This window comes from Arachis ipaensis, chromosome B04, assembly GCF_000816755.2.
Source record: "Arachis ipaensis cultivar K30076 chromosome B04, Araip1.1, whole genome shotgun sequence".
NCBI classification, from domain to species: domain Eukaryota; kingdom Viridiplantae; phylum Streptophyta; class Magnoliopsida; order Fabales; family Fabaceae; genus Arachis; species Arachis ipaensis.
In genome coordinates, this window is record NC_029788.2 from 64,082,480 (window position 1) to 64,093,561 (window position 11,082).

The window sequence follows — 11,082 nt, forward strand, 5'->3', positions numbered from 1 at the left end:
CAGAAAAATGATAATAATAATAGGGATCCTTTATACCACAGTATAGGGATCCCTTTGTGAGTGGAAGAAAAGAGGGGGAGACAAAGAATGTGATGTAAAGGAAGAAACACAACTGTACCAATGGAAGAGATGTGAGATGAGATGTTAGGATATGAATGAATAAAGAGAATGAGATGGGGGAGGGATAATTTTCGAAAATATTTTTGAAAAAGAGTTAGTGATTTTCGAAAATGGTTTTTGAAAAATGTTAGTAATTTTCGAAAATTTTTGAAATCAAAAATAAAAAAATAAAAATAATTACTTAATTAAAAAGAAATTTTTGAAAAGAGGGGAGATATTTTCGAAAATTAGAGAGAGAGAGTTAGTTAGTTGAAACAAATTTTGAAAAGATAAGAAGTTAGGAAGTTAGAAAAGATATTTTGAGAAGATATTTTTGAAAAAGATAAGATAAGAAGATATTTTTTTGAAAAGATATGATAGAAATTAGTTTTTGAAAAAGATTTGATTTTTAAAATCACAATTAATGACTTGATTCACAAGAAATCACAAGATATGATTCTAGAACTTAAAGTTTGAATTTTTCTTAACAAGCAAGTAACAAACTTCAAATTTTTTGAATCAAAACATTAATTGATTATGTTATTTTCGAAAATTTGGTATAAAATTAAGAAAAAGATTTTTGAAAAATATATTTTTTTTTGAAATTTTCGAAAATAACTAATAATTTTGAAAAAGATTTGATTTTTGAAAAAGATTTTGAAAAAGATAAGATTTTCAAATTGAAAATTTGATTTGACTCATGAGAAACAATTTGATTTAAAATTTTTTTGAAAAAGTCAACTCAAATTTTCGAATTTGATGAGAGAAAAAGGGAAAGATATTTTTTTGATTTTTGAATTTTTATGAAAAACATGAAAATTATGCAATGCATGAAATTTTTAGATCAAAACAATGAATGCATGCAAGAATGCTATGAATGTCAAGATGAACACCAAGAACACTTTGAATGTCATGATGAACATCAAGAACATATTTTGAAAAATTTTAATGCAAAGAAAACATGCAAGACACCAAACTTAGAATTCTTTAATGCTTAGGCACTAAGAATTCAAAAATTCATATGATAAACATGAAAAGACACAAAACAAAAAATCATCAAGATCAAACAAGGAGACTTACCAAGAACAACTTGAAGATCATGAAGAACACTATGAATGCATGATATTTTCGAAAAAAATGCAAGATGCATATGCAATTGACACCAAACTTATAATATGACTCAAGACTCAAACAAGAAACACAAAATATTTTTTATTTTTATGATTTTCTAATTTTTTTGGATTTTTATTTTATATTTTTCGAAAATTAAAAGAAAAATAAGGATTCCAAAATTTTTAATATGAATTCCAGGAATCTTGCCATGTTAGTCTAAAGCTTCAGTCCAGGAATTAGACATGGCTCACTAGCCAGCCAAGCTTTCAATGAAAGCTTCAGTCCAAAACACTAGACATGGCCAATGGCCAGCCAAGCTTTAGTCTTTAACACGAGAGTATATTGATCTTTGATAACAAATTGCAAGCCTCAGTCCAAATAAATTTAGACATGGCTTTACAGCCAGCCAGGCTTCAACATGCTTCATGAAACACTAGAATTCATTCTTAAAAATTTTGAATAAATTTTTGAAAACATTTTTTTTTCGAAAACAGATGAAAGATTTTTGAAAATATTTTTGAAAAATTTTTGAAAAGAAAACAAAAAGAAAATTACCTAATCTGAGCAACAAGATAAACCGTCAGTTGTCCAAACTCAAACAATCCCCGGCAACGGCGCCAAAAACTTGGTGCTGTTGCCGGATCAAAAGGGAATCTGGCACTGATGTTACCGGACCAAAAGCTTGCCGAAGACTCAAACAATCCCCGGCAACGGCGCCAAAAACTTGGTGGACGAAATTAATAACAACATTAATGTAGTACTCTTTGTTATTGTATGGAATCATTATTATGGCTCTTTACTATGTGTGGACACAACTTCGATACAACTAACCAGCAAGTGCACTGGGTCGTCCAAGTAATACCTTACGTGAGTAAGGGTCGAATCCCACGGAGATTGTTGGTATGAAGCAAGCTATGGTCACCTTGCAAATCTCAGTCAGGCGGATATAAATGGATAATGGTGTTTTCGAAATTTGAGACTGAGCGGTTAAAGTCAAGGTCCAAAGAAAAGCAGAGTGTGCTTAAGAACCTTGGACACCTCTAATTGGGGACTTTAGCAAAGCTGAGTCACAATCTGAAAAGGTTCATCCAGTTATGTGTCTGTGGCATTTATGTATCCGGTGGTAATACTGGAAAACAAAGTGCTTAGGGCCACGGCCAAGACTCATAAAGTAGCTGTGTTCAAGAATCAACATACTATACTAGGAGAATCAATAACACTATCTGAACTCTGAGTTCCTATAGATGCCAATCATTCTGAACTTCAATGGATAAAGTGAGATGCCAAAACTATTCAAGAGGCAAAAAGCTACAAGTCCCGCTCATCTGATTGGAGCTATGTTTCATTGATAGTTTGGAATTTATAGTAGATTCTCTTCTTTTTATCCTATTTGATTTTCAGTTGCTTGGGGACAAGCAACAATTTAAGTTTGGTGTTGTGATGAGCCGATAATTTATACGCTTTTTGGCATTATTTTTACATAGTTTTCAGTATGATTTAGTTAGTTTTTAGTCTATTTTTATTAGTTTTTAATTAAAATTCACATTTCTGGACTTTACTATGAGTTTGTGTGTTTTTCTGTGATTTCAGGTATTTTCTGACTGAAATTGAGGGACTTGAGCAAAAATCAGATTCAGAGGTTGAAGAAGGACTGCAGATGCTGTTGGATTCTGACCTCCCTACACTCAAAGTGGATTTTCTAGAGCTACAGAACTCCACATGGTGCGCTTCTAATTGAGTTGGAAAGTAGACATGCAGGGCTTTCCAGCAATATATAATAGTCCATACTTTGCTCGAGTTTAGATGACGCAAACTGGCGTTGAACGCTAGTTCCATGTTGCAGTCTGGCGTTCAGCGCCAGAAACAAGTTGCAAAGTGGAGTTCAACGCCAGAAACACGTTACAAACTGGCGTTCAACTCCAAAAATGACCTCTCCACGTGTAAACTTCAAGCTCAGCCCAAGCAAACACCAAGTGGGCCCCGGAAGTGGATTTCTGCATCATTTACTCATTTCTGTAAACCCTAGTAACTAGTTTAGTATAAATAGGACTTTTTACTATCTTCGGATCATCTTTGATTAGTTTTATGCTATCTTAGACTTTCATGGGGGCTGGCCATTCGGCCATGCCTGGACTATTAGCACTTATGTATTTTCAAACGGTAGAGTTTCTACACTCCATAGATTAAGGTATGGAGCTCTGTTGTTCCTCATGAATTAATACAAAGTACTACTATTTTTCTATTCAATTCAAGCTTATTCCTATTCTAAGATATCCATTCGCACCCAAGAACATGATGAATATGATGATTATGTGATGCTCATCATCATTCTCACCTATGAATGCGTGCCTGACAAACACTTCCGTTCTACATGCAAACAAGCTAGAATGAATATCTCTTAGATATCTAATACAGGGGACCGAGTCCGAGATATTAGAGTCTTCGTGGTATAAGTTAGAACCCATGGATGGACATTCCTGAGATCCGGAAAGTCTAAACCTTGTCCGTGGTATTCCGAGTAGGATCTGGGAAGGGATGGCTGTGACGAACTTCAAACTCGCAAGTACTGGGCGTAGTGACAGACGCAAAAGGAGGGTGAATCCTATTCTAGTATGATCGAGAACCTCCAGATGATTAGCCATGCAGTGACAGCGCATCGGACCATTTTCATAGAGATGATGGGAAGTAGCCATTGACAACGGTGATGCCCTACATACAGCTTGCCATGGAAAGGAATAGGAAGGATTGGATGAAGACAGCAGGAAAGAAGAGGTTCAGAGGGACGAAAGCATCTCTATACGCTTATCTCAAATTCTCACTAATGAATTACATAAGTACCACTATCCTATTTTATATTTTATTTATTTTCATCCATTATAATTTCTTAAAACAATTTAATCCGCCTGACTGAGATTTACAAGATGACCATAGCTTGCTTCATACCAACAATCTCCGTGGGATTCGACCCTTACACACGTAAGGTATTACTTGGATGACCCAGTGCACTTGCTGGTTAGTTGTACGAAGTATTGAAATAGAATTAAGATCATGAACGTGCGTATTGAGTTTTTATTGCCGTTACCAAGGAAGTAATGATCACGATTTCGCACACCACTTCTCTCTCTAGAAACTAAACTACATGATGTAAAAACTCCAAACAATTTCTCCCGTTTTTCCCAAGCTTGAATTATGCATGAAATAGCATAAAAAATAAGTTGGATTGGGCCCAAAATGCTTCAGAAATTGCTGGCCACGAGTTGCTTTTAATAAATCACGTGCAGCAACCCACGCGTAGGCGTTATGTGCGCGTACGCATCCCTCAACGCTAGGCAACTATAGCAAATTTTATATCATTTTGAAGCTCCGGATGTTAGCTTTCCAACACAACTGAAACCACCTCATTTAGACCTTTGTAGCTCAAGTTATGATCGATTGAGTACGAAGAGGTCAGGGTTGACAGCTTTACGATTCCTTCATTTCTTCATGAGTTCTTCCACTTTGCATGCTTTTCCTTCATTCCTTCAATCCAATCTTTGCCTTCTAAACCTGAAATCACTTAAAAAACATATCATGGTATCGAATAGAATTAAAGTGAATTAAATTTAGCTATTTTAATGTTTAAAAAGCATGTTTTCACACTTAAGCACAAATTTAGGGAGAGTTACAAAACCATGCTATTTCATTGAATAAATGTGAGAAAAGTTGATAAAATCCCCTGAAATAAGCACAAGATAAACCACAAAATTAAAATTTATCATTAATTAAAATCACTTATTTTTTTTATAAATTCATGCAAAGACATAATAAAAATGTAATTTGTCATTATGTCCATAGTGATATAACCTGAGTGACAATATATATTTTTTTATTTTATAATTTTAAGTTTTCTAGGTTCCACAAGTTTAGGTAAACTTTCAAGTTTGATAGGCTTAATTTAAAAAATAAGTTTTATTTGTTTGTTCTCACACCAACTTAGTTCTATGAAATGAGGTGATGAACCCATGTGAAATTAACTAGGCAAAACTGTCACACCAACTTAATTAATTAGTATTGCTTGTGCTGTTCTATCATTAGGTTTTAAGGTTTAACGGATTTCATTGATATTTAATTTGGTGTGTAAAGATAAGTTAATATATTTATAGGTTGCAATTGTATTCACTGGTTTATTATTATTTTTTTTTGGTTTTCTGATTTTATGGTATTTTATCTTCTTGATTATTTACTTTCTAAATACATATTTTATTTCTCTCTTTATTTATTTCTTCTTTCCTTGTCTGAATCATTTTTTCCTTCTGTTTCCTTGGGTGTTGAACTAAAACCCGTGTCTATTTAAGTGGTAAAGAATTTAGTGGTTGGTGTTCATATCTATTGTTTTCTTTTGCATTGTTAGTGTCTAGAAAAAATGAGTTATTTGGGTATAGGTGTTAGTCCTGGAACAGCTCCAGTGTACTATAGCACAAACCTGAAATTGTTGGATAAGAGGATCAAGATAGCTGAGTTGTTGTTAAGGTTTATGATTCTTGGTCTTGGAGTTGTTGAGCTGTTCTTATTGGAACTGATTCACAAGTGAAGGTGTTTTTCTCCTTTGAGAAGGAAGCTAAATTCACTGATGTTAAGGCTTTGGTGTAAGTATCTATTAATATATGTTCTATGTTAATTTCTAGCAATAAAAGTGTTGCATGTTTTGTTGTCCTAATTCATTAGTTTTTGATGGATTAAAAAACTTTGCAAATTCTTGGTAGTTGCTAATGGTTTGGATACTAGATACTCTTTGATTCAAGGACTCCGTTGTGTTGTGAGTTTGGTTAGGGAAAGTGTTCTCTTCAACAAGCCCTCAGCTTGGGCCATTTTCTCTGCTGATCAGGTAGCCTTTTATATTTGAAAGATCACATCCTACTTTTTTTGTTGTATACATTGTGGTCAAAACACAAGATTATCAAGATTCTTGCATCAACATCTTGCTTTTTTCTCAAGAATTTTGTTGCCATGTTGATTAATATCACTTTGTTTTTATAAATTCATGCAAAGACATAATAAAAAAGTAATTTGTCATTATGTCCATAGCGATATAACCTGAGTGACAATATATAGTTTTTTATTTTATAATTTTAAGTTTTCTAGGTTCCACAAGTTTAGGTAAACTTTCAAGTTTGATAGGATCAATTTAAAAAAAAGTTTTATTTGTTTGTTCTCACACCAACTTGGTTCTATGAAATGAGGTGATGAACCATGTGAAATTAACTAGGTAAAACTGTCACACCAACATAATTAATTAGTATTGCTTGTGCTATTCTATCATTGAGTTTTAAGGTTTAACGGGTTTCATTGATATTTAATTTGGTGTGTAAAAATAAGTTAATGTATTTATAGGGTGCAATTGTATTCACTGGTTTATTTTTTTTCTGGTTTTCTAATTTTATGGTATTTTATCTTCTTGATTATTTACTTTTTAAATACATATTTTGTTTCTCTCTTTTATTTATTTCTTTTTTCTTTGTCTGAATCTTTTTTTTCTTCTGTTTTCTTTGGTGTTGAACTAAAACCCGTGTCTATTTAAGTGGTGAAGAATTTAGTGGTTGGTGTTCATATCCATTGTTTTCTTTTGCATTGTTATTGTCTAGAGAAAATTAGTTATTTGGATGTAGGTGTTAGTCTTGGAACAACTCCAGTGTACCATAGCACAAACCTGAAATTGTTGGATAAGAGGATCAAGATAGCTGAGTTGGTGTTAAGGTTTATGATTCTTGGTCTTGGAGTTGTTGCAGCTATTCTTATTGGAAATAATTCACAAGTGAAGGTGTTTTTTTCCTTTGAGAAGGAAGCTAAATTCACTGATGTTAAGACTTCGGTGTAAGTATCTATTAATCTATGTTCTATGTTAATTTCTAGCAATAAAAGTTTTGCATGTTTTGTTTTCCTAATTCATTAGTTTTTGATGGATTAATAAACTTTGCAGATTCTTGGTAGTTGCTAATGGTTTGGCTGCTGGATACTCTTTGATTCAAGGACTCCATTGTGTTGTGAGTTTGGTTAGGGGAAGTGTTCTCTTCAACAAGCCCTTAGCTTGGGCCATTTTCTCTACTAATCAAGTACCCTTTTATATTTGAAAGATCACATCCTAATTTTTTTGTTGTCTTATACATTTTGGCAAAACACAAGATTATCAAGATTCTTGCATCAACATCTTGCTTTTTTCTCAAGCATTTTGTTGCCATGTTGATTAATATCACTTTTTTTTTTATAAATTCATGCAAAGACATAATAAAAAATTAATTTGTCATTATGTCCATAGTGATATAACCTGAGTGACAATATATATTATATTTTTTTATTTTATAATTTTAAGTTTTCTAGGTTCCACAAGTTTAGGTAAACTTTCAAGTTTGATAGGCTTAATTTAGAAAAGAAGTTTTATTTGTTTGTTCTCACACCAACTTGGTTCTATGAAATGAGGTGATGAACCCATGTGAAATTAACTAGGTAAAACTGTCACACCAACATAATTAATTAGTATTTCTTGTGCTATTCTATCATTGGGTTTTAAGGTTTAACGGATTTCATTGATATTTAATTTGGTGTGTAAAAATAAGTTAATGTATTTATAGCGTGCAATTGTATTCACTGGCTTATTGTTTTTTTTTTTCTGGTTTTTTGATTTTATGGTATTTTATCTTCTTGATTATTTACTTTCTAAATACATATTTTGTTTCTCTTTTTTATTTATTTCTTTTTTCGTTGTCTGAATCTTTTTTTTCTTCTGTTTTCTTGGGTATTGAACTAAAACCCGGTGTCTATTTAAGTGGTGAAGAATTTAGTGGTTGGTGTTCATATCCATTGTTTTCTTTTGCATTGTTACTGTCTAGAGAAAATTAGTTATTTGGATGTAGGTGTTAGTCTTGGAACAGCTCCAGTGTACCATAGCACAAACCTGAAATTGTTGGATAAGAGGATCAAGATAGCTGAGTTAGTGTTAAGGTTTATGATTCTTGGTCTTAGAGTTATTGTAGCTATTCTTATTGGAACTGATTCACAAGTGAAGGTGTTTTTCTCCTTTGAGAAGGAAGCTAAATTCACTGATGTTAAGGCTTCGGTGTAAGTATCTATTAATCTATGTTCTATGTTAATTTCTAGCAATAAAAGTTTTGCATGTTTTGTTGTCCTAATTCATTAGTTTTTGATGGATTAAAAAACTTTACAGATTCTTGGTAGTTGCTAATGGTTTGGCTGCTGGATACTCTTTGATTCAAGGACTCCGTTGTGTTGTGAGTTTGGTTAGGGGAAGTGTTCTCTTCAATAAGCCCTTAGTTTGCGCCATTTTCTCTGCTGATCAGATACCCTTTTATATTTGAAAGATCACATCCTACTTTTTTTTGTTGTCTTATACATTGTGGTCAAAACACAAGATTATCAAGATTCTTGCATCAACATCTTGCTTTTTCCTCAAGCAATTTGTTACCATGTTGATTAATATTACTTATTTTTTTTAAATTCATGCAAAGACATAATAAAAAAGTAATTTGTCATTATGTCCATAGTGATATAACTTGAGTGACAATATATGTTTTTTTATTTTATAATTTTAAGTTTTCTAGGTTCCACAAGTTTAGGTAAACTTTCAAGTTTGGTAGGCTTAATTTAAAAAAGAAGTTTTATTTGTTTGTTCTCACACCAACTTGTTTCTATGAAATGAGGTGATGAACCCATGTGAAATTAACTAGGCAAAACTGTCACACCAACTTAATTAATTAGTATTGCTTGTGCTGTTCTATCATTGGGTCTTAAGGTTTAACGGGTTTCATTGATATTTAATTTGATTGTATGGTAATTAGCTAATTTTAGGTACTTAATTACTTTGGTTAGATAAAGATAACTCTTTATTTAATGCACTTCCTAATTGATTAATTTTTCTTTGGAGATTAAAGAAACATACCTTTGTTGTACAGATGCATACTTCTTGTAGCTTTGTTAGTTAAAACGTGGCTAATTTTTTGGTTCTAGCAGCAATTGGAACAAAGCATGTGGAATAAAACACAATGAAAGTGTGACACATAATAAGATCTATATACAATCCATATGAAAACATTTCAAATGCTCTCCGAATATCCTAGAAATTGTAGGCATCAGATTGGATTTGGTTTTCTAATATGCAATTCATAGTAGCTTTGAATAATTTTGATTCTTTTTCTGAACTCTGTTTTCATGAAGAGAGATTCTTTTTCGATTTTTTGTTAGGTTTTTCGTTTTCAGTATGCAGTGATTTTATTATTGCAATTGTGTTCCTGATTTCCCACTGGGGTTTGCGTGTTTTAAATCTGAGTTTTGTAAACCACCCTATGCTGAATTGTTGATCACTTTGATCTCTGTTCTCATTATTTAGCTATCACCAGCCATGACTGCAGCAGCTTCAGGAGAAATTGCTCGAACTGTTGTCAGCATCTTAGGTCTCTCTCAGGTACTCTAATTAATTAGTTACTTCAATTGTATCTACTATATCATGATTGATCTTAATTACTTTCTTTTGCCTTGCTCAGGAAACATAATTTCTGCCTTCCTGTTCTTGTCTTCAGTGTAAGTTTGATATATTTCGCCTTCATTCTTATACTATGCAGAATTTTTATGTCAAAAACAGCAATTCATCATCCAATATATAGGGACCTGATTAGGAAATGTCTGTTCAAATGAACTTGATTAAAAGAGTGATGCATTTTTGTATAAGTGATGCATTTTTATCCACTCATATTCAGATAGTAGATGAGGTCAACAATTGAGAATAATATTCTTTGTTATGTTCCGTGTCCGTTTCTCTCATTTTGTTTTATTTTCTTATCTGCTTGATTTTTTAGTGCAGAGATACTTATCATTTATTGAATTTTTTTTCTGTTTTTGCTTATGAATTGTTTATTTTTTTTCGAAAAGTATTCTTTTCTCTCTGTCAAAAAATTTTTAACTTTAATAGAAAACTAGATATTTATTTTAGTTTCAGCGATGATATCAAATAATTTTTTAATATTTTGATTACTCATGCCATGTTTCTTAATTTTGTGCTTTCTATTTCTCGATTTTTAAAATATATAATTTGATGCCTTTGGAAGAATAAAATACTTTTGTTGTAAAAAGTGAGAAAACCTATAAAATTTGATATGGTTCAATTCCAACTGCTACCGTCCTCATTTTGTATCTTGAGAAGTCGTTACCTGTTTCCTTACTATTTTTTATTTTCGTTATTTCTGTTTGTCCTTTTATTTTTGTCACAACCAAATTGAGTTTCAAAGTCACCTATATGCTTTTTTTATCCTTTTCTCTTCAAAGCCAAATTTTCTTCTATTCCTTATTTATATATAACTGTATATGACTCATCACTGAGTTTTTATCCTATAATTATTTCAGCATTATTTATTCTTGGGTAGTGATCTAAGTAATTAATTAGTGTTGTTGTTCTGTCTATTTTTTCACCATCAGATTCACATTGGAGGTATTTATCTCTTATATTTCTAATTGATGAATGATGCTCTTTTACACATTTAATTTTGAAGAACTGTTGTGTTAAAATACTGGTAAATTCTTTCAGAATCGATGTCGTGTAATTTCTCTCAGGAGGATAAAGTGAAGAGGGTGCAACAACAGGAGGTTCGTGTTAAGCGTGTTAAGGTAAGAATTATTGTGTTTCTTTCTCAGAGAATATATTCAGTTAAAATTTATTTATCTTCAGAAAATGAGAAGAATTTGATGAATAATATTCTCTTACCATAAGAAATAAGATCTTTAAATGATCATGAACCCTGAAACAGCTTTTAATAAAATTTGTAACTTCAAAGTGTTATAGACTCTGCTCCTAATTGATTATTTTTTCTTTGGAGATTAAGAAACGTA

At 32.0% G+C, this 11,082-nt stretch overlaps 1 long non-coding RNA gene across 1 annotated transcript in view; it reads left to right on the forward strand.

The window, feature by feature from the left end:
* LOC107639342 overlaps positions 1-5,760 on the forward strand; it is an 18,896-nt gene extending 13,136 nt beyond the window's left edge. The window contains exon 4 of the long non-coding RNA XR_002361144.1: positions 5,634-5,760. This is a non-coding gene — a long non-coding RNA (uncharacterized LOC107639342). The remainder of the gene's footprint in view (positions 1-5,633) is intronic.